The sequence below is a fragment of the Hypanus sabinus genome, chromosome X2 (assembly GCF_030144855.1).
Source record: "Hypanus sabinus isolate sHypSab1 chromosome X2, sHypSab1.hap1, whole genome shotgun sequence".
NCBI classification, from domain to species: domain Eukaryota; kingdom Metazoa; phylum Chordata; class Chondrichthyes; order Myliobatiformes; family Dasyatidae; genus Hypanus; species Hypanus sabinus.
The window spans coordinates 34,291,207-34,316,453 of NC_082739.1; the positions used below are offsets into that span (position 1 = coordinate 34,291,207).

General features: G+C 42.2%; 1 long non-coding RNA gene across 1 annotated transcript; it reads right to left on the minus strand.

Moving 5' to 3' along the window:
* Positions 1-13,179: 13,179 nt before the first annotated feature.
* Positions 13,180-23,512, minus strand: LOC132385274 (uncharacterized). The gene is made up of 3 exons (XR_009509133.1): positions 23,454-23,512; positions 19,938-20,087; positions 13,180-13,318 (listed from the first exon to the last, which is right to left on the minus strand). It is a non-coding gene; the product is annotated as an uncharacterized LOC132385274 (long non-coding RNA).
* Between the last annotated feature and the right edge of the window lie 1,735 nt (positions 23,513-25,247).

The window sequence follows — 25,247 nt, forward strand, 5'->3', positions numbered from 1 at the left end:
GGTCATTTTACTGAAGAATAGATATATTTGCCCTAAAGTGGGGCATATTAAATGTTCACAGAAGACAGAAGAAACTTCAGATGCTGGAATCTGGGGCAAAGAGCAAAATGCTGGTGGAGCTCACTGACTCTCGGTCTTGATGTAGGGTCTTGAATCAAAATGTGGACATACTTTCGCCTCCACAGATGATGCCTGACACACTAAGGTGCCCAGCAGTAATTTTTTTTTACTGATTTAAAATATTCTGGGGAGACAGAGTATAGGAACAAATTTGGTACATTAGACATTGTTACATACTCGTGACACATGACAGTGGTGCCCTTGTCATGTGACTGGGGTTGAAGCTGTACTGGACTTGAGGTGATGGTCTTGTGATGGTGGAATGACGTCATTTTCCCGCCAGTAGAGATCATGTGATGGGTTTTTTTTACAGGTTATAAAAGGTAGACCCCACCCTGTGAGGAGGGGCAGTTCGTGGCTGGATTTGCCAAGTTGACTTCATGCCACTGCGTGTTTGAAGTGATGACGCAGTTTAGTTGAAGGATGAAGTTTTTATTTAATGCCTAAAGTTTAAAAGGTTAATGCCAACAGGTTCTTTATGATTCTGTTATTTCGCAATTAGAGGAGAGTGAAGATTCAAGGTTGGAAGTAAAGATCGAGGAGAATCGCTTTCTACGGTGAAACGGGGGCGACCTTTGTTTGATCCTTATTTGGAAGGATTTCGTTGACTATCTTCGTGTTAATCCCTGGGTTTACCAGAAAGGATTGAGGATAGTGAGGAAGGAAAGGTCAGTGCCTTTAAGCCGTTCTGTTTCGTAAATTCTTCGTGGGAATTTCGACGTCAGGGATTGAAGCAAGCGACGTGAAAGAGAACTTAAATCGTCCTGTAAAGTCTCTCCTTTTAAATGGACTGTGAGCATATCGAACTTTTGGCAAATTCACTTTAAGAACTGTTTTGGCAATATCAATTTAAGAACTGTTTTGGAATATCACTTTAAAGAACTGTTTTGGAATATCACTTTACGAACTGTTTGAACAGCCGCTCAGCAGCTGTTTCCGGTTACGGTAGTGTTTGTTTACTTTTGGGGGGTTTGTTTTCTGTGTTTAAATAAACGTGTTGTTTGTTATAAGAAACCCTTGCCGAACTCATATATTTATTGTTGCCTGAATACGTAACAACATTTACTGAAAATTCTGAAATATCTTAGAGGATAGAGACTGCTATGGTGTTGCCAAGGTTGGATATGCTATGACTAAATGTTTCAGCTTCAAAATAGGACTGTAATTACCAGTTACCATCGGTTACCAGTGGTGTTTGACAGGCGTCCATGTTGGGGCTGCTTCTTTTTACCTTGTATATCAACGATTTGGATTATGGAATAGATGGCTTTGTGGCTAAGTTTGCTGATGATACAAAGATAGGTGGAGGGGCCGGTAGTGCTGAGGAAACAGTGAGTCTACAGAGAGACTTGGATAGATTGGGAGAATGGGCAAAGAAGTGGCAAATGAAATACAATGTTGGAAAGTGTTTGGTCATGCACTTTGGTAGAAGAAATAAACGGACAGACTATTATTGAAATGGGGAGAGAATTCAAAGTTCTGAGATGCAACAGGACTTGGGAGTCCTCGTGCAGGATACCCTTAAGGTTAACCTCCAGGTTGAGTCGGTGGTGAAGAAGGTGAAGGCAATGTTGGCATACATTTCTAGAGGAATAGAGTATAGGAGCAGGGATGTGATGTTGAGGCTCTATAAGGCACTGGTAAGACCTCACTTGGACTCAGTGTGCAGTTTTGGGCCCCTTATTTAAGAAATGTTGTGCTGACATTGGAGAGGGTTCAGAGAAGATTCACTAGAATGATTCAGGGAATGAGAGGGTTAGCAGATGAGGAATGTTTGACCGCTCTTGGACTGTACTCCTTGGAGTTTAGAAGAATGAGGGGGGACCTCATAGAAACATTTCAAATGTTGAAAGGCATGGACAGAGTGGATGTGATGAGGGAGTCTAGTATGAGAGGGCATGACTTAAGGATTGCAGGGCACCCATTCAGAACAGAGATGCGAAGAAATTTTTTTAGCCAGAGGGTGGTGAATCTGTGAAATTTGTTGCCACAGGCAGAAGTGGAAGTCAAGTCATTGGGTGTATTTAGGGCAGAGATTGATAGGTATCTGAGTAGCCAGGGCATCAAAGGTTATAGTGAGAAGGCGGGGGAGTGGGACTAAATGGGAGAATGGATCAGCTGATGATAAAATGGTGGAGCAGACTCAATGGGCCAAATGGCCAACTTCTGCTCCTTTGTCTTATGGTCTTATGGAGATGAGGAAAATATTTTTCATGGAGTTGGGAATTGTCACAACTCAGACACCAGGGGCCAGGTGATATTTAAGCAGGCTTGAAATCTCTCATATTTTTGGATACTAAAGAAATTAATGGTGGAAGTTGAGTTGAGTCAATAACAAATGTGATCAAAGTTCAAAGTAAATTTATTATCACCATTTATTCACAAACTCAAGAAAATCTGCCGAAGCTGGAAATCATCTGTGTATGTGTTGCCTTGTCACCATATACTGCCTTGAGATTTATTCTCTTGCAGGCATTTACAAGAAAATAAGGAGATTCTACAGAGTTTATGAAAAACTATACAGAGCAAAGCCACATCTCTCAATAAAAATTAAGGACAAATGAAAAAAATAAAAGTCTGACAAACATCCAAAAGAGAACAAATAGAGCCAATAATAAATAAAACTGAGACCATGAGTTGTAGAGTCCTTGAAAGTAATTCCATAGGTTGTGGAGTCAGTTCTTCATTGAGGTGAATGAAGTTATCCACAATAGTCTAGGGGCCTGAAAGTTGAAGGGTAATAACTCTTCCTGAACTTGATGATGTGGGAACTCTTGTACCTTCTGCCCAATGGCAGCCGTGAGAAGAGATCATGGCCTGGATGATAGATGCTACTTTCATATGGCAGAGATTTTAAATGTGCTCTTTGATGGGGTGGGCTGTATACATGACTTTATGTACACTTCTCAGTTTCTCCATTCCTGGACATTGGTGTTTCCATACCAGGCCGTGATGCAACCAGTCAGGATGTGCAACCACCGTGCATCTATAAAAGCTTAGATGACATGACTAATCTATGCAAACTTCTAAGGAAGTAGAGGGGCTGTGTGCTTTACTTGTGATGGCAGTTACATACTGCTCCCAGGACAGATCCCTTGATATGGTAATACCAAGGAATTGAAATTTACTGACCCTCTCTCCTGATGAGGTCAGACTCATGGACCTCCGTCTTCTTCCTGCTGTACTCAATAACCAGCTCTTCAATTTTGTTGACGTTGAGTGAGAGGTTGATGTTAGAGCACCATTCTATCAGATTTTCAATCTCCCTCCTATATGCTGATTCATCACCCCCTTTGATTCAGTCATCAATAATAGTGTCATCAGCAAATTTAAATATGCCAAGGGAGTTGTACTTAGCCACACGATCATGTGTATAAAGTGAGTAGCACAGAGAGCTAAGCACACAGCCTTGTTGTGCACTTTTGCTAATGGCATTTATGGAGGAGATGCTGTTGCCAGTCTGTACTGACTGCAGTCTGCAGGTGAGGAAATGGAGGATCCAGTTGCACAGGAAGGTATTGAAACCTAGTGCAGGTCTAGGAGCTTAGTGATTAGTTTGGGGACGACGATAGCATTGGATGCTGAGCTGTAGTCAATGAAAAGCTTCCTGAAATATGTATCTTCATTGTCTAGATGTTCCTGAACTGAGTGACTAGCCAATGAAATAGCATCTACGACGGACTTCTGGGTCATCACGGGAATGGCGGCGTAGGGAGAGGTCTCTCAACAAAAAAGAAGGTAAACTGCCCCAAAGCTGAAATTAGACAAATAAAAAGGGGCAAGGATGTTGTCTAAGAACAAGAGTAAGAAGTCTGCTCAGAAGGTTGATAAAAACAAAGAGACGCAGCGAGACGACAGGCCTAGCTTCCCCCACGGCTAGCCTAGACAGAGATAGTGAGGAAGAATCAGTGAATTTGACTTTGATTCTCAGAGAGATTCATGAGTTCCGACAAGATAACAGCAAACAGTTGGAAGATATTAAAGGAGAAATAGTAAACACTAATTTGAGGTTAGATGAAGCCGAAGCGAGGACTATAGTGACTGAAGAGAAGCTGCAAAAAGTGGAGGAAGTGATAGAAATAATGCAAGAGCAGCTCCAGTGGAAGCTAAGGGACCAAGAAAGCCGCTCAAGAAGGGAAAATGTGAGGATCTACGGAGTTCCCGGAGGAGTTGAAGGTAAACCCGGATTATGATTCCCTTCATGGAGAAGCTGCTTAGAGAGAATCTTGATATACCGGACGCAAAAGACCTACAGATAGAAAGGGCTCACTGTGCGTTAGCTCCACTGCCCCCGGCAGGCGCCCATCACAGATCAACTGTAGTCAGAATTCCTCAGCTACAGAATGAAGGAAGAGGTGCTTAAACGTGCATGGCAAAAGAAAGGTTTCATGTTGAGCAACTGTAAAATCAGTTTAGACCACGATTACGCACCAGAGTTCCTTGCCAGATGGAAGGAATATGCGGAAACACGGAGAATCCTGAAGGATTCTAGACCCTGCATCCAGCTTGGTTAAAAGTCTTTTACAACGAAGGGATAAAAAACTATGCTACAGTAGAAGAGGCAACGTTGGACATTAAGGACCGAGGACTACCTATAAAAGTTATCACACAACCAGAGTCGTTACTGGAGAGGATTCGGCAAAAGTCATGGCAGCCAGCACGGGGAGGATGCTACACGAGAACTAGAGTGTCAAATTACAAGGAAAAGCTGCAAATATTCAGACGCGAATGTACAGAGGATATAGATTAATTAAGAGAAATGACTGAAAAGAGTAAATCGGACTTGAAGGTAAAATGAAAGTTGGTATCTGAAAATAAACTAGATGGAATATAGCAATATAGTCAAGACATAAAAAGGAGAGAATTCTCTATGATTATTCACGCTGCGGAGGGCCCTCTGACACAGGGTGAAGATAGAGGTATTCCCTCTGAACTAAGGCGGGTTGGTGCTCAGGCCTCATTGTTGGAAGTCGGGAAAAATTTACAAATGTTATTTGTTCAAAAATATGTATGTTTTGTTTTATTGTTGAGAAGGGATTGCTTACTGTTTGGTTAGAAAAGGAGAGTTTTTTCTATTAGAGAAAAATGCAAATTGAACTGGTAAAAATAATTTCCTATAATCTTAATAGGGTTTTGAATCCAATTAAGAGAAATAAGATTATGTCTAAATTGAAAAAAGAGAGGGCACAAATAGTTTTCCTTCAGGAAACACACATGAGCCAATCCGAACATGTAAAATTAAAAAGAATGGGTTTTAAGCATGTATTTTATTCATCATATAAATTGAGCCACAAGAGAAGGGTAGCAACTTTAATATCAAGTGCTCTTAATTATGAACGTATTTCAGAGACTAAAGACAAGGATGGACAATTTATAAAAATTACAGGAAGAATAGAAGATACAGAAATAACATTGCTGAATGTTTATGCTCCATCAGGTTGTGAATGGTCATTCTATAGGCACATTTTTGACCTAATGGTCAATTCTCAAAGGGTAGTAATCTGTGGAGAGGATTTTAATATTAGGTTAAATCCTGCATTAGATTCTTCAAGAATAGTCACTCAAAATAAACCCTTGACTAGGAAAGTGAATTCATTGATGGAGGAGTTGGGAATTATAGATGCGTGGAGGGAATTACACCCCACTAATAAAGATTATACACATTACTTTCCTTCAATCAGCTTATTCAAGGATAGAATTTTTTTTTCTATTTAACATAGATAGACTCAGGATAAAAGATTGTAATATTGCAACAATTGATTTGTCGGATCATAGCCCAGTCTCTATGTCCCTAATCCTGGAAAGGACAATGAGGAAAACACTATGGAGGTTAAATTCTCATATACTCAATAATCCGGAAGTAATGGAGAGATTAAGGGGAGAAATTAAAGAATACCTAGACCTTAATGACACGGGGGAAACATCACCAGTGATTTTATGGGATGCATTAAAAACTGTACTGAGAGGAAAAATTATTTCCATAACCTCTCTCATGAAAAAATTCAATGCACAAAAATTAGCAGACCTTCAAGGAAAATTAAAACAACTTCAAGTTGTAGATAGCAATAAAATTAATTCTAATTTAAAACAGGAAATTAAGAAATTTGCAAAGTGAAATTGATTATATTTATACATTGGAAACTCAAAGAAATTTTCTTTATTTGAGACAAAAGAATTATGAAGTAGGAGGTAAATCAGCTAGATTATTAGCATATAAATTACATAAACAACAAGCAGATAATACAATTTACAAAATAAAGAATCCAAAGACAAAGCTGGTGGGGAGCACAATAAGGAAAATTCAAGAGAGTTTTGAAACATATTATCGAGAACTGTACTCTCAACCCTGGGCCTCAAATGAGCCCTATATAGACACTTCCCATGTTTTCTGGAGTTGCCCTAAATTAAGTTTATATTGCAAAGGTATTCATAGAACTTTAGGTCAGGTATTTAAGACCCAGATATCTCTGAACTTTGAGACGCTCTATTTGGGACATGTACTGTTTTTGGATCAGAAGAAAGACATAAAGTTGCTGCAGGTCCTCTTAGCGGCAAGTAAGAAATCAACCACAAGAAAGTGGCTAAATCCAATACACATACATTAGAAGATTGGCATGAAATTATTTTGGAAATATTTAAAATGGAAAAGATGACCTACTCTTTGAGAATTCAAAAAGAAAAATTTAATCAAATCTGGAATAAATGGATTAAATTTATAACCCCAAAGCGAGCAGACTTTGGATGACTCTCCTAATGATTTATACTGCTTTTCTCATCAACACAGTAATATTGCTAATGTAAGCACCCTTGGTTCGATTGTTTACTGTTTTTTTTTGAAAATAGGGAATTAATACAAGTAAAGGTAAAGATTTGGGAAAGGGGAAAATATGAAAAAATTCAGTAAATAAGTACATAGGGATTGGATAATTATGTTTGGGGGTGGAGCAAACATGAACGAGTTCGGATATAAAATCCTACAATGGTAGTTACATAGGATTACATATAATATTTTGGACCAGAAGTAATGGTTCAGAAGAGATACATGGGAATTATTATTAATCCACTATTATTACAATTTTTCTTAACAATTATTGTCATTGCTTAGTCTAATAGGGTGGAATTACAACTGCACATAATTATCTATTTAAGTGCCTTATTACTTTTTATATTATCTCAATGTGTACTTATAAATGTATAAAATAGATTAAAATTAAATTTTTAAAAAATTTTAAAAAAGAAATAACATCTACGATTGAACTATTGTGACGTGACAGTAGGCAATTGGAGCAGATCCAAATCATTACTCAGTCTTGAGTTGAGGAGATCACACCTTAATGGTGATCAGACTCGCGTTTCTAACAGGCATCTCCTACACTATGTTGTGCCCTAATATTCTGATGATGTTGTAAGAAACTAACTGCAGAGTTATTTGTCATCTGTGCGAGTAATATCCTTTCGTAACACCTATCTTTCAATGCTTTTTTCCATGAAACAGCCCACATCGTTAAGCAACCATAGTCAATAAATAAGGAATATGGCACATGATCAGATTCTGAGGAGATACATTCACAAATGCAGGAAAAGTCAAGAACCCCAGTGCGATTATAAATATAACCACAGCAATATTATTAAATGGTGTCTGTAAAGGTCTAGATGGCCATTTATTCCAGGGGAAATCAGAAATGGTCTAGAATGAAAAAGGTAGATACCATACATGAAGGGATGATTGTCTCAGTAACTCGGGGAAGTGAGGTTCCTTTAAAGTCAAATACAGTTAATATTTTAGTGAACAATAGGGTCTTGTTAAGTGTTAACTTTGCAGTCACAAAAGTGGATTAAGTGCTAATTGTATCCTGGGAACTAGAAAGGGAGACCAACTGAATATTTTACCATTAGTACTAATCAATGTTTGTTTGGAGCAGGGAAAGTGTTAAATTTCACCTCAACAAGCGATAATCACTGTATTGAGTCCAGGGAGATGGAAGTCATGAGAGTAAACTTCAATAAACATCAGCAATAGCAGAATAACCAGTTGAGATCACAGTAAGTTAGCAAGAAGAATGAACTGTGGGAACAGAGGGTGGTGGTGAATTGGAGAATGCTCCAACATGACAAAATGAGGGTGGAGAGGGTGGATTTGTTCAGTTCTGATTGTATAACTAGTGGAGACTTTATTTACACAATTGCGAAGTTAAAGCATTTCAGGATGTATATTGTATTTACCTTTGAAACAATTGTACCGTGCTTCCTCTAATGTTACCAAGATGGAGCAGAAAGCAATCTACAGCAGTTTCTTGAATGGAAGACAGAATTGTTATGTACCAAGACTGTTGCTGGCAATTCTTAGATAGTTAAGCAAGAACAATATTATTTAAATAGAGAGGAAAACCAGCAGTAATACAGAGTTCATTCCTAAATGACAACTATTAAATTATTAAATGATTTGAGTGAATTAAGTGATACCTGGTAACTGGATAGTTGAGTACGGCAAGAGGAATAGATTGAGCATGGAATGGCACACTCAGTCCTGGAAAAGTTGTGGACGACATTGGCCCAAAGCCAAAACTATCACCAGGACCATTCCCACATTAGAAAATGGCATAGACCCAAAGTTAAATTTGGATATACAGTACAGAAAAAAACAGCTTCTATTTAACCTAACAACAACACACACAAAATGCTGGTGGAACACAGCAGGCCAGGCAGCATCTATAGGAAGAAGCGCTGTCAACGTTTCGGGCCAAGATCCTTCGTCAGGACTAACCGAAAGGAAAGATAGTAAGAGATTTGAAAGTAGTGGGGGGAGGGGAAATGCAAAATGATAGGAGAAGACCGGAGGGGGTGAGATGAAGCTAAGAGCTGGAAAGGTGATTGGTGAAAGTGATACAGAGCTGCAGAAGGGAAAGGATCATGGGACAGGAGGCCTCAGGAGAACGAAAGGGGTGGGAAGCACCAGAGGGAGATGGAGAACAGGCAAACAACTAAATATGTCAGGGATGGGGTAAGAAGGGGAGGAAGGGCATTAATGGAAGTTAGACCTGGTCCATTTCCGACACCTCCCTCCCCTTTCTTGATCTTTCTGTTTCCATCTCTGGAGATGGCCGATCTATTGATATCTACTATAAGCCTACAGACTCTCACAGCTACCTGGACTATTCCTCTTCCCACCCTGTCTCTTGCAAAAATTTCTTCTCACAATTCCTCCATCTCCGCCACATCTGCTCTCAGGATGAGGCTTTTCATTCCAGGACGAAGGAGATGTCTTCCTTTTTTAAACAAAGGGGCTTCTCTTCGTCCACCATCAACTCTGCTCTCAAATGCATCTCTCCCATTTCCTGCACATCTGCCCTCACCCCATCCGCCCGCCACCCCACTCAGGATAGGGTTTCCCTTGTCCTTACCTACCACCCCACCAGCCTTCGGGTCCAAAGTATAATTCTCCGTAACTTCCAACACCCCCAACAGGATCCCACTACCAAACACATTTTTCCCTCCCCCAACTTTCTGCTTTTCGCAGGGATCACTCCCTACGCGACTCCCTTGTCCACTCGTCCCCCCATCCCTTCCCACCGATCTCCCTCCTGGCACTTATCCTTGTAAACGGAACAAGTGCTACACCTGCCCTTACACTTCCTCCCTCACCACCATTCAGGGCCCCAGACAGTCCTTCCGGGTGAGGCGACACTTCACCTGTGAGTCGGCTGGTGTGGTATACTGCGTCCGGTGCTCCCGGTGTGGCCTTTTATATATTGGTGAGACCCGACGCAGACTGGGAGACCGTTTCACTGAACTCCTATGCTTGGTCCACTGGAAAAAGCAGGATCTCCCAGTGGTCACACATTTTAATTCCACATCCCATTCCCATTCTGATATGTCTCTCCATGGCCTCCTCTATTGTCAAAATGAATCCAAACTCAGGTTGGAGAAACAGCACCTTATATACCGGCTGAGTAGCCTCCAACCTGATGGCATGAACATTGACTTCTCTAACTTCCGTTAATGCCCCTCCTCCCCTTCTTACCCCATCCCTGACATATTTAGTTGTTTGCCTGTTCTCCATCTCCCTCTGGTGCTCCCCCCACCCTCTTTCTCCTGAGGCCTCCCGTCTCATGATCCTTTCCCTTCTCCAGCTCTGTATCACTTTTGCCAATCACCTTTCCAGCTCTTAGCTTCATCCCACCCCCTCCGGTCTTCTCCTATCATTTTGCATTTCCCCCTCCCCCCACTACTTTCAAATCTCTTACTATCTTTCCTTTTGGTTAGTCCTGACGAAGGGTCTTGGCCTGAAACGTCGACAGTGTTTCTCCCTATAGATACTGCCTGGCCTGCTGTGTTCCACCAGCATTTTGTGTGTGTTGTTGTTTGAATTTCCAGCATCTGCAGATTTCCTCGTGTTTGTTCTATTTAGCCTGTAACTTTAACATGTCAAAGCTCCCAAGAGTATTAGTGGAAGTCTTAGCCGAAACATGACAGCAATCCTCATACTGACTTGCATTGGCTTAGCTACAGTTGAGTTTGTATTTGCTGGTAGGCAACTTGCTTTAGGAAAGTTGGCCCAAGCACAGAGAGGGTGTGAAAGCTGTCTCCTAAGATGTCACTAAGGAGGAGAAGCTTTGGCTTTCTCAGACGTACTAAAACTTTGTAATCAACCTTGTTAAGAGCATATCTAAAGATGTTCAAAATTTGTAGATTTTAAAGGGAGAAAAGGGAAAACAGGTAAAATCTATTTCCCCCAATAGTGAAACACTAAGTCACAGATAGAGCACTCAGCACAGAAACAGGCTGTTTGGCCCATCTAGTCCATGCTGGACTGTTATTACATATTCCCATTGATCTGCAGCTGGGCCATGGCCCTCCATGCCCTTCCCATACATGTATTTATCCAAACTTCTTTTAAGTGTTGCAATAGATAGGGTGAAAAAAACTCAGTGTTTTTTCTAGTGTTAGGGAATCAAGAACTAGAGGGCAAAGTATTAAAGTGAGAATGGAAAGATTTAATTGGAAAATGAGGAGCAACTTTTTTAACACGATGAGTGGTATATATGTAAGGGGAATGAGCTGGCAGGGCAAGTGGCTGAAGCAGGCCAAATAACAATTTTTAAAACATGGTTGGACAGGAACATTGATTTGAAAAGATCTGCATTTCTGAGTCAAAATCCTGTATCAGGACTCTCAAGGTCTCAATCCAAAACTTCAACTCACTCCTTGTGTTTCCACAGATGTTACTTGACCCACTGAGTTCTCCAGTGTTCTGTTTTTTGTTCTAGATTTGGTGTCTCTAGTCTCTTTTGTCCTCTTATATTTAGACCTAGTGATTGGAAGATGTGGAAGAGTGCACACAAATATATTTCAGAGAATATCGAAGGGTGAAAGAGAAAACATAATTGGTAACTTTCACTTGGATATGCCATGTCCTTGCTCCTTTTGCCTGTGAACTTTTTTACTCTATGACTCTGTGTTTATTCCTCATACATCAATAGCAACAATCTGAAGGTAAGCCAATGGCTCAAAAAACTTATTTAAAACCTAGTGTATTTAAGTTCATTGTCATGAGCATACATATCCATAGTATACTGTAAATACCACAAAATTAGCTTTTTGCAGCAGCAGCACAGTACATTGCACAAGATGAACATAAATTACATAAACCTAAATTAATATGAATTATACATAAGTTACACAATTCAATAAACAAAACTTTCATAATGGCACTGTTGCAAGCTGAGGGTAATATAGTCCAAGGTTGAATTACAGTGTTTCAGATCAGTTCAAGAACCTGATGCAGTGGGGGAGAGCTGTTGTTGAACTTCAAAGTGTGGGTCTTAAAGCTCCTGTATCTCCTGACTGATGGTAGCATCAAGAAGAGAGCATGGCTCAGATGGTGAGGGTGTTCAACAATGTCTGTCACTGTCCTGAGACATCGCCTGTTGAATTGGCCTCAGTGGTGGGGAGAAATAAACCCATGATAGAATTTGCTGAGTCCACCTCTCTGTATAACCTTTTGCATTCCTGTGCCTTGAAATTCCCACACAAGGCTATAATCCAACCAAAATGATTTCCACTGTGCATCTGTAGAAGTTTATCAGATAATTCAGTGACATGCTGAGTCTCCATAAAACTAGAAGGAATTTGAAGATGCTGATGCACTTTCTTCATGGTTGCTTCCATGTTCTAGACCAAGATAGATAGAATATAGAAAACCTACAGCACAATACAGGCCCTTCAGCCCGCAAAGTTCTGCTGAACCTGTCCCTACCTTAGAACTACCTAGGTTTCACTCATAGCCCTCTAATTTTCTAAGCTCCATGTAGCATTCCAAGAGTCTCTTAAAAGACCCTATTGTTCCTGTCTCCGCCGCCGGCAGCCCATTCCATGCACATAGAACGTAAAACAGTATATCGCAGGAACAGGCCCTTCAGCTCACACTGTTGTGCCAAATCAATTAAATTAGTAATCCAATGCCCAACTGTTATAATCCCTTCTGCCTATACAATGTTCACATTCTTCCATTGCCTTCACATTCATATGCCTATGTATACAACTCTTCAAAGTCTCGAATATATCTGCTTCTACTGCTACCCGAGGCGGCACATTCCAGACATCCACCACTCTCTGTGTAAAAACTTTGCACTGCACATCTCCTTTGAACTTAAACCCTCTCACCTTAAATGCATACCCTCTGGTATGAGACATTTCAATGCTGGGAAGAAGATACTGTCTGTCCACTCTATCTGTGTCTCCCATAATCTTATAAACCTTTATAAGATCACCCCTCAGCCTCCTCCACTCCAGAAAAGACAACCCAAGTTTTTCCAACCTCTCATACCCTCATACCCTCTAATCCAGGCAGCATCCTGGTAAACCTCTTCAGCACACTCTCCAAAGCCTCAATATCCTTCCTATAATGGGTTGAACAGACCTGTATGCAATACTCCAGGCGTGGTCCAACTAGAGTTGTATAAAGCTGCAACATAACTTCCTAACTTTGAACTTAATGCCTCAACAAGCATGTCATATGCCTTCTTAAACACCCTACAGATCCTCTGAGTTGTTAAAGCCCAGAAACTTGACTGAAGTCATCTGATGATTTCTTGAACACCATCCAGTCCACCAAATGGAAGAACTCCTGAATTTGCTCCTCCACCTCTGCTATCCAGCTTGTTGTAATCCTTTTCACCAGTGTCATGCTCTTCAATCTCTGCACACAAGCAAAAACAACACAACTAGTCACTTGGTTGGAGGTGAGTGAGCATAAGAATTAAAACATGAGTGGAACATTTCAGCAGGTTTGAGATATCATGATTTATTAGGCACTTGGAATAGGCCTATCAAAAGAAGTGAGGTATGAGCAGAGTAGCCGTTATGGGAGTAAACAGCGTTAGAGTGGGGAGCCTCAGGCTTTGGTTCAAGAGGCTTCGGCGAAAAGAGGTGAGGGGTAAGGTAAGATTCTGGTCAGTTTTGTTTCTTTCATTGTCTATTAGGCCTGGTTAATGGGAATAGATCTGGGATCAGTGGTATGTACTTCATGTCAGACGTGGGAATTCAGGTTGACCTCCAGTCTCCTGGATATCTAGATCGACATGAAGAGCATCCAGCTGCAGCTCCTTACAGACCGCATTAAGGAACTGGAGCTGCAGCTTGATGATCTGCGGCTCAAGTGAGAAAATGAGGATGTGATAGATAAGAGCTTCATGGAGGTCATCACTCCAAAGTTGCAGGAGGCAAGTAGCTGTGTGACTGGGAGAGGGAAAGAGAGTAGGCAGAATGTGTAGAAAGCTCCTGAGGCAATATGTAGACAGGCCAAATAGAGGAGAGGCCATACTGGATCTAGTGCTAGGCACTGAACAGGTCAGGTATCAGATCTCTTGGTGGGAAAACATTTCAGAGACAGTGACCACAACTCACTAACTTTTAACATGGCCTTGAACAGGGAAAGGAACAGATGGTATGAGAAAGTATTTAATTGGAAGTATGATACTATTAAGCAGGAATATGGGAACATAAATTGGGAATCCATGTACATGCACAATGGAGATGTGGAGGTTGTTTAGAGAGCATTTGTATGGGGTTCTGGACAGGTTTATCCCATTGAGGCAGGGAAATGATGGTAGGGTGAAGGTACTATGGTTGTAAGAGATGTGGAACATCTAGTCAAGAGGAAGAAAGAAGTTCACTTAAGATTTAGGAAGCAAGGATCAGACAAGGACTTTGGAGAGTTAGAAGGTAGCCAGGAAGGAGATGAATGGATAGGAGAGATAGAAGGGCACATGAGAAGGCCTTGGTAAGTAGAACTAAGGAAAACCCCAAGGTGTTCTACACGTACAGTATGTGAAGAGCATGAGGATGACTAGAGTGAGGGTAGGACCAACTGGGGACAGAAGATAAAACATATGCCTAGTGTTGGAGGAGATAGGAGAGGTACTTAATGAATACTTTCAGTATTCACCAGTGAGAGGGACCTTGACATTTCTGAGGGCAGTGTAAAACATGCTGATATGCTAGAGCATATCATTAAAAAAAAAGAGGATGTACTGGAACTTCTGAAAAGCATAAGGATAGATAAGTTCCTGGGGCCAGAGGGAATATACCCCAGTATACTCTGGGAAGCGAGGGAAGAGATTGCTGTTACTTGGGCGATGATCTTTGCATTCTCACTGGCCACAGGAGCAGTAACAGATGATTGGAGGTTGGAAAATGTTACTCCTTTGTTCAATGGTAATAGGGATAATCCTGGGAATTATAGACCAGTGAGTCTTACTTAAGTGGAGTGCAAATTATTGGAGAAAATTCTTAGAGACAGGATTTACAAGCATTTTAAGAAGCATAGTCTGATTAGGGATAGTCAGCATGGCTTTGTGAGGGGTAGGTCATGCCTCACAATCCTGTTTGAACTTTTTCAAAGATGTGACAAAACACATTGATTAAAGTAGAGCACTAGATGTGGTGCATATGGACTTTAGTAGGGTGTTAGATAAGGTTCTCATGGTAAGCTCACTCAGAAAGTCAGGAGGGATGGGATCCAGGGAAATTTGACTATGTGGGTACAGAGTTAGCTTGCCCACCAAAGGCAAAGTGTGATAGTAGGTTGTGCTTATTCCGCCTGTTGGTCGGTGTTCTGCAGGGATCTGTTCTGGGAGCCCTCCTCTTTGTGATATTTATAAGTAACTTGGATGAGGAAGTGGAAGGGTGGGTTAGTAAGTCTGCAGATGACACAAAGTTTGGTAGAGTTATGGATAGTATGGAGGGTTGTACATTGAAGTGGATCACTGGCAGGATGCAAAGCTGGGCTGAGAAATGGCAGATGGAATTCAACCCAGAAAAGTGTGAAATGATTCATACTGCAAGGTCAAATTTGAAGGCAGAACATAGGATCAATGGCAGGATTCTTGGCAGTGTGGAGAATCAGAAGAATCTTGGGGACCGTGACAATAGAGTTCTCAAAGTTCCTGTGTAAGTTGATAGGATTGTTAAGAAGATGTATGGTGTATTGGTCTTCAATAGTTGGGGGATTGAGTTTAAGAGTCATGAGGTAATCTTGCAGCTCTATAAAACTCTGGTTAGACCACACTTGGAATATTGTGTTCAGTTCTAGTTTCCTATTATTGGAAGGACATGGAAGCTTTCCAGAAGGTGCAGAGGGAATTTACCAGGATGTTGCCTGGACTAGAGAGAATTGTCATAGGTGGACATGAGACCAGACCCAAATGCAGGACACAGGCACTGAAGTACTGGGGGCAGGACAGGACAAGCTAAAGGATAGGACAAGATGGAGACCAATGCATGCGTGAGGGACATGGCATTCAAAGTGATCCTGGGGCTCACAGAGGATCCCAGAGTTCAGGGATGGTCACAAGGCTAGGCTAGAGGATGAGTTTTTGGGACTAGGAATGCTGGGTGGATAGCCCTCTGGGCAGGGCCCAGACCTCCCAGACAGGAAACAGGGGCCTGGGCAGGTCACAGGGCACAACCCATAGGAGGCAAGGGATCAGAAGGGGCAGAGTCCTCCACCAGGCAACAGCAGTCCAGCCTGGCTTACCCAACAGAGGCAAGAGATAGGAAGGGAACTCAGTTCAGGGTGACTTCCAGACACTCACAGAACTCATCCAAAACAGTGGGTGCTCCAAACCAGGACAACCCCCCAACTATACTCAGTCCCAGAGCCCCTTATATACACAGCCAACCGATGGGCATCAGGTGCGCCTCCTTGAGCCCAAACAAGCCAAGATGATCCTCAGGTGTGACTATTTGAGCTCAAGGCGAACCGAGGAACAGTCAAAGGACCTGGAGTCCGGAGTCCACGGACTGGATCAAGAACTGGAATGCAGGCTCCGGACCGGACCATAACAAGAATGTCTTGTGAAGATAGGTCGAGTGAGCCAAGGCTTTTTGCTTTGGAGTGAAGGAGAATGAGAGGTGATTTAACAGAGGTGTACAAGATGATAAAGAGGTATAGAACAAGAGACTTTTCTCCCCCCCCCCCCCCCCCCCAGAGGTGGAATGTCCAATTTAAGATGGCATAATTTTAAGGTGATTGGAAGAAGTTTTGGGGGGATGTCAGAAGTAAGTTCTTTACACAGAGTGGTGGGTGTGTGGAACGCCCTGGTAGTAGAGACAGATACATTCGGGACATTTAAGAGACTCTTAGACAGGCACATGGATGATAGAAAAATGGAGGGCTATGTAGGAGGGAAGGGTCAGATTTAACTTAGAGTAGGTTACTAGGTTGGCACAACAATGTGGGCTGAATGGCCTGTACTCTGCTGTAGTGCCCTGTGTTCTACTTCCCATATCTTCCTGCTAACTAACTTGTGCAGAGTGACTTATTGGGAGTGTGTCCACACAGACTCAGATTCAGCTATGAGGACTCTCGCAGTCAGTCTAATGACTTAGGCTGACATGGGTTAGGTATCTGAGGGCTGCCATTGCCTGCCAAACAAATCTGAAAGTGACTGGGAAGTGAGGAAGGAATAACAGGTGCCACAGGAGCCATCGATCACCATCTTCTACATCCTTGCCCAAAGAGCAGGTTAGTGAATTCCTGTCGAGCAGGTACTGAGGTCAAGTGGGGAATCTCAACAGCCATCCAGGTCAGACAACACAAATCAGCCCAGTGCCAAACCTGGCACAGTCCTTTAGATAATTAACGACCAAACCTTGGTATGATTGAGGTTTCTATTGTGAGATGAAACTAACTCAGGCATCTGGACTAACAACATAGACAGTTCCTAGCCTAGGTTATAACTGGGCTCTGTTCCTGAGGACATTTTCTGCACAAGTCAGATGCATCTATATTCTATAGTAACCCATACTGTATCATTCCACATACACTGAATCACCCATAGTAACCCATACTGTGTCATTCCACATACACTGAATCACCCTAACACACTACTTAAAAATAATCTAATGGAATATACACTGTAGACATTCTCTAATGAATATTGCAAAACACTCTATTGTTATTATTAGTTGATTGAAAAATGATTTTAAAATGTCCGGGAGAATTTGCATGTTTCCATACTTGGCGTATAGACATTTTAAAATCATAACCCGGAGACACCGTGTACAAGGAGGTGAGCAACTCCAGCTCCACTTCACCAAAGCCACACATCTGCAGACGGTCACACTGTCCCCTGACACATTACCGCACAGTTGCTCTCCTGCTAGGTGACAGCTCTTTGAAATTGGAGATACACTTTTACATATCAGTCCTGGCAACATAAAAGGTTTGTTTAGTATTCTTCTACCTTTCTGAGCAAATGAAAAGTCAAGCTAACAGATTCTGCCACATAATACTTGCATTGAATAAGTAGATGCTGTGGCAAACATTCGGTCCATGACGATAGAGGAGAAAAGCTCGTTTAACTCAACTGACGTCCTTATTGCGACAAGCACAAAAAAGTACCACAGACTGGGCACTATGACCCGGGGAGAAAACCCACTCAGTCACCTACAGACAGGGGGTGGTGATTATCACACAACCAGCTTACAGTCAGGGTGACCAATAAGCACACAAGCAAATAACTCTGTAACCCAAACTAAAATGTAACAATAAATGAACTTGAACTTCCCACCATTATCCCACAAAAGCATTTTATCACAATAACAGTAAACAGTGCTGCCACTAGGAATGGCTGTCGACCACCACCATCCCCCCCACCTCCGCTACATAACTATATGCTAACCAGTAATCAGAACATACTGATTCTCCATATGGTGAATAGCACTCTTTTTAACATTACTCTTGATACACCTATACTCAAATGGTACTCCAACGTGTCCCACCTTGCAGTGCCAACTCCTTTGTAAATCAGCTCTCACTGTGGTTCATCTCACTAACCAGTGTGATCTGCAATGTTTCTTCTGTTAATTAGCACCGTGACCCCTTTACAAATCTGCACCATCCAGCATTAACTCTGTTGGTTTCTCTAATTATAATTAACTGCAATGGTTCTTTGACCAACTTGTACTAACTGTGATGCACCCTTCAATAAGCCCCACTTTCAGTGTGGTCTGCTTATTAACCAGAACTGAATACAGTGCTCCCACTACCAATCAATGATCACTGTGGTGCATCCTTATTAACCGGCAGTAACTAAAATGCTTGCATTGATGCTCCATTTATGTAACAGCCGTCCGTAAGACACTCCATTTCCTAACTAGCAATAACTCCAATGTTTACTTTTCTTAAACATTGCCCGCTTTAATTTTCCCTTTACTAACCAGCACCAAAAGCAATGATCACTTTACTAATCCATGCTCAATCAGATGTTCCCTTGACCAGCCAGTACTAATTGAGATATTACCTTTACTGTCGAATGGGTTTTGAAGAGTTCCCATTTACATCCTAGTGTTCATTGTGGCCTCAGTTTACTAACCAGTTCTACATGAGATGCTCGATTACTAGGTAGTGTTCACCACAATATTTGCTTATGAGCTGTGATACTTTCTTTACTGGCTAATGCACAGTGGTTCTCTCTCAAGCAACTGCAGTGTTTCTCAAACAAACTGCTGCCGATTGACATACTCCCCTTGTTCACTAGCACCAAAGGGTTAGCACACAGTGTCCCTTTGTCCACTCTTTTAACGGACAGTGATGCACTCTTTCCTAACCAGTGCCCACAGAGATGCCATTTTGATTAACCAGCAGCAACGAAGAACTTCTGAGAAATATCGCTCCGCAAGACCCCCTTCGCTCATGGGCATTCACTGCAAAGCCCTATTTAATTAACCGGCACTTAAAGCATCTTCCCGGCACGACTGCACAAAATCTCCAGTGAGCTGCAGGTGTGCCTGGGCTGCGGCTGATAGGTCTACACCTGGCTCATTGCAGCACCTCCAGTCAGGTACCTGGGAGCAGATCAGGCGAAGGGATGAGCATTAAGTGCGATGCTTGTTAGTTTTATTTTTATTTAATTAGGAAGTCATAATCAGAGCAAACACAGCATATTTACAAAGTGCCTTGTCAAATTGGTCTCAACAGAACAGAGCAATAAATTACATAGAATCACAGACAGTCTACGGCACTGTCTGGAATCTGTTAACTACTGCTCGTATCATCTTGACTGAGGTGTGGGCTCCCATATAGACACCAGTTCACGTGGCCCCCGTACATAAAACCTACGCATGTACACAATCCCTCAAGGAAGGACTTCTGCCATCCTTATCCGCTGAACCTAAAATGGAAGGCCAGAGATACTGGTGTGAGCGACTCCTCAGTCAGGGGCATTTAGGGATGGCCAATGAATGGTGGCACGGACACTCACCCCTATCCTGTGAGCAGATGTAAAAGTGCGTTTGAAAATGCCTTCACTTACTGAGCACGGTCAGTCGTGCTGGCTGTGATCTCAGGGCGGCGTGTGTAGCCTGACACTCGTACACGGCGTCATCGATGAGCTGGGCTTTCTCGATGCGGAGGTTGAATTCCCCAGCTGCGTGGTCCCCCACGATGGAATAACGTGGGAAGCCTGCAAGAGAAAAGTAGCCAGCTCAGTGAAACTCTGTACACGGTCCCCCTGCCCTGGGAGTGGAGCAATCTGAATTTCATTCATTCAAAAGCAGCAGAAACCCATCTGGTGCAGTGGAACTTACTGCTGTGTGGAGTGTGTGGCGTTGCCCATCATGAAGTGTTCCGTGGGTAGTATTGATCCTCACTCAGTACATAAGAGATTATGTGCAGCAAGCTCTAAACTCTAAATAGGACACACAAAATGCTGGTGGAACACAGCAGGCCAGGCAGCATCTAGAGGAAGAAGCACTGTCGACGTTTCGGGCCGAGACTCTTCCGAGGAAGGGTCTCGGCCTGAAACGTCAACAGCGCTTCTCCCTATAGATGCTGCCTGGCCTGCTGTGTTCCACCAGCATTTTGTGTGTGTTGTTTGAATTTCTAGCATCTGCAGATTTCCTCGTGTTAAATCTAAATAGGATTGGCTCATCAAAGTGATCACTTCATCAACTATATGGACGTTTGGTACTGTTTGACATGTTTATATTGCTAGACTACATGGAGCATAGAACATTAAAGCACAGAACAGGCCCTTCAGCCCATGGTGTTGTGCTAGCCTTTTAACCTCTCAGTTCAATCTAACTCTTCCTTCCTACAAAACATACGAGGTTATCATACGAGGAAAATTTGATGGCTCTGGGTCAGTACTCACTGGAATTTAGAAGGATAAGGGGGATCTCATGGAAACCTTTCGAATGTTGAATGGCCTGGACAGAGTAGATGTGGACAGGATGTTTCCCATGGTGGTGGAGTCTAGGACAAGAGGGCACAGCCACAGGATAGAGGAGTGCCCTTTCAAAACAGAGATGTGGAGATTTTTTTTAGCCAAAGGGTGGTGAATTTGTGGAATTTGTTGCCACATGCAGCTGGTCAGGTCAGCCAGGTCATTGGGTGTATTTAAGGCAGAGATTGGACATGCCATCAAAGGTTATACGGAGAAGGACAGGAACTGTGTTTGAGAAGGAGATTTAAACAAAAGATCAGCCATGATTGAATGGCAGAGCAGACTTGATGGGTCAGATGACCTAATTCTGCTCCTATGTCTTATGGTCTTACAACCTTCTATTTTTCTATCCTCTATTTTCCTACCTAAGAGTTTCTTAAATGTCCCTAATGTACTGTATCTACCTTCCCCCCACCTTTGGCACAGCATTCCACACACTTATCATTCTCTGTAAAAAAAAAACTTACTTCTGATATTCCCCCCCCCCCCCCTTTACTTTCCGCCAATCTCCCTAAGATTATGCCCCTCCGGATTAGCTTTAGTTTGATTCCCTTTGTTCCTGGTGATTCCCTTGGTCTCCTTGAGTCCAACTGGAGTGTTGACCCATTCCAACTTTGAGAATTTAACTTGTGAACTCCTGCTATTATCGCCCTTGCATGAAGAACTACTGTATGTACCATCTAACAGCCCTGTCTTCAATCCCACTCACCCCTTGCATTCCCTCTTCAAAATTTTACTGAATTACCTGCTGTCTAGGTTTGCCCCAGAGTCACTGAGAAATAAAGACTTCACTATCTACAATTCAGCAAGGAGATCTATTTTCCACTTTTTTGTTTGTTTTTCATAAATGTTTTGGAGATGGAGAAAGAGCTAAATGACTTCATCAAACACCATCTGATGGGGCAGTGATGAGTACATTAATTTTCTGGTTGGTGGGACGATACCCTTACCAGGTGACCAATGAGCTAAGAGTTTGTCAGAGGTGGGAGATCAGGTGATGCAAGATCTAGGAACTGATCCTACTGGAACTGAAATTTCCACCTTTTCTACATTGTTTCCTTGAGCTTCAGTTAACGCCAGTGGGAATTTCAAATTGTATAAGACCTCTAACATTAAGCCTGTACTTTCCAGAGTTTGATAGAGTAAGAAGCAATCTCTTGAAGTGTACAAAATTCTTAACCAAGAGCCACACATTCAAAGTAAGAGTTCTAGTCAGAACAGAAATGGGGGTGGGGGGTGCGGGTGGATTTGTTCACCCAGAGATCGGCAAAGATTTGGAATCGCCCATCAAAGAGTGCTGTGGAGGATTGGCCAATACTACTATTCTGCAGAGAGGTCACTTGTTTTTTTACATATTAAGGTGATCGATGTGTTAACATAGAACATATAACATAAAACAGTACATCCTAGTACAGCTTCTTCGCCCCATGATTTTGTGTTGACTGTTAACCTATTCCAAGATCAATCTAACCTTTCCCTGCTACATAGTTTTCCATCCTTGTGGCTATCGAAGGATCTCTTAAATATCCCTAATGCATCTGCTCTTCAATTACCCCTGAAAGTGCACTCCATGCACTTACACTCCCTCTATAGAAAACCAACTCTGACATTACCCCTATACTTTCCTCCAATCACCTTAAAATTATGCCCTCTCGTAAAGGTAATTGCCACTCTGGGGAAAAAGCCACTGGCTGTTCACTCTGTCTATGCCTCTATCAAGTCACATCTCAACCTCTTCTGCTCTAAAGAGAGAAGCCCTAACTCCCTCAATCTTTCCTCATGTGACATGCTCTCTAAACCAGGTGAAGCATCCTGATAAACGTCATCTGCACTCTTTCTAAATCTTCCACATCCTTTCTGTAATGAGGCAACCAGGAATGAACACAATAGTGTACAAGTATGGTCTAACTAGAGTTTTATAGAGCTCTGACATTAGCCCGTGGCTCTTGAACTCAATTCCTTGAGTAATAAGGGCAACACACAATATGCCTTCCTAAACACCCTATCAACTTGCCTAGTAAGTTTGAGGGATCTGTAAGCATGGGCCTGAAGATGTCTCTGCTCCTCCACACTGTTAAGCATCTTTCAATCATTCTTATACTCTACTTTTAAGATCGACCTTCCAACGTGAATCACCTCACACTTTTCTGGGTTGAACTCCATCTGCCACTTCTCAGCCCAGTTTTGCATCCTATCAATGTCCCTTTGTAACCTTAAACACTTTCCACAACACCGCCAATCTATGCATCATCTGCAAACTTATGATTCCACCCTTCCACTTCTTCATCTAAGTCTAAGTGTGGGAAAGTGAAAGATGGAAAGAGGTGAAAGATCGGCCCAAATCAGAAGCTGAATGGACTGAATGGCTTATACCTGCTTCTTTCTCTTATAATTAAATGTGCAGTATTTCCAGTTACCACTTTAACATTTGCTAAAATTCCACAATAGCTCAACAACTTGGTAGAACTATCTGCACCTGTACTTCAGAGAGATGTTCTGTGACTCTATTTGTGCTGAGCTGTTTGCTGTTGAATTGTTCCGCTGCTGGCCTGTAGAATGTATGAAGGTCAGAGTTTGCCATTGGCCTTGTTGTCAGCTCCTTACCTGGCAGCTGATTCTCGACTCCTAATCCAAGTCCATCCTTTGACCACAGAATGATTCCGCGATAGCCTGCGACTGCACAGGACAGTGTGACTGGGTGACCAGCCACCACAACTCTATCCTCAGGCTGCTGGATGAATGAGGAGGCATGGCCTATGGGAAACAAAAAATAACTTGGCTTAAACTGAGCATTCATTTTACAATAATTGGAAACAAATTTAAAATAAAACTGAAAATGTTACAGCTACTCAATGCTACCTCTTGAGGGGAAAGTGCTTGCAGGCCTTTCCCCCTCAGGATAGGTGAGATGAGAACCAGAGGTCATAGGTGAAAGGTGAAGTACTTAAAGGGAATCTGAGGGGAAACTTCTTCACACAGAGAGTGGTGGAAGTGTGGACTGAGCTGCCAGCGAATGTGATACAGTAGGTGTGAGTTCAATTGTTATGTTTAGGAGAAGCTTGGGTAGATACTTAGATGGGAAGGGTATGAGGGTCTGTGTTCTGGTTGCAGATAGATGGGACTAGGCAGAAGACCGGACTGGCATGATCTAGATGGGCCAAAAGGCCTGAAAATGTGCTGTAGTGCCCTATGGCTTTATCACTTTGTGACACTATGACCCTTCATCCAAACAGGGGATCTTTCTCTCCCCTTTCCCCGAGGGACCAGTCAGAGGTGTATTGCACTGGGACGACATTAGGTCATGTGATGAAATCTCTGGAACCCTGGAGGTTTCATCACGTGACCATCCACCTACCTTTCCCATCAACCATCAATCCTTCTTCTGCCCTTCCTTTCCACATTACTGAGTACCAGAGTTATTCAGTATGGAAACAGTCCTTTCAGCTCAGCAAGTCCAATTGACTTTTTAATCCAAATGACTGACAGTGTAACAGGTTTTTCCTCTGCTTATGAAGTCATAAAAATAAGAAGCATATGATTTTAAAGAAAATAACATGTTTCAATGTTTTTTCCTGGATTGGTCACGGCAATAGTGAGAAATGAATCTTTAGTTTCAGCAGCCTTTAGGACAATATAAGGGGTAGTCACCCTGAACCTTAAGTATCTCTAGCCATTAATACTAATAGCCTATTGGACTGGCAGAAGGAGTTTTCCGTGAGAGCATTGCCATTTTTTCAGAATGAATAATGCTGAGAGAAGTGTGGTCCAGCAGGTCCCAAAGGAATCTCTCAGAATCACCAGGCTAACAAGCGATTCTGTAGATGCTAAAAATATTGAGCAACACACAGAAAATACTGGGGGAACTCAGGAGCTCAGGCAGCATCTATGGAAGGAAGTGAACAGTTAATCTTTTGGGCTGAGATCCTCCATTGCAACTGGAGTCCCTAGTGTGTCCACATCTGAAAATGCTGATGTTGGTATTAAATACCAAAGGGGCATGGAGAAAGGGTAGTCACTGTTTGTGAGACTACGTGATTGTAGTGTTGTATCTTTCTCACACCTTTTGGATCCCAAGAACAGTCAAGAGCCAAATGAAAGCAAGACCTTGAAGCGGAAAAGTCATAGAATCATAGAGTAATACAGAAATGGGCCCTTCAGCCAACTACATCCATGCCAACCAAGATGCCCATTAAATTAGTCCAAAACTGCTTGCATTTGGTCCCATATCCCTCTAAAAATTTCCTGTCTATGTACCTATTCAAATGTTTTTAAAATGTTGTTATTGCAAATGCCTCAACTATTTTCTCAGGCTACTTTGTCCACCTTCTGCATGAAGAAATTTCTCCTTAGAATTTCCCCTCTTACGTTAAATCCATGCCGTCTAGTTTTTGATTTCCT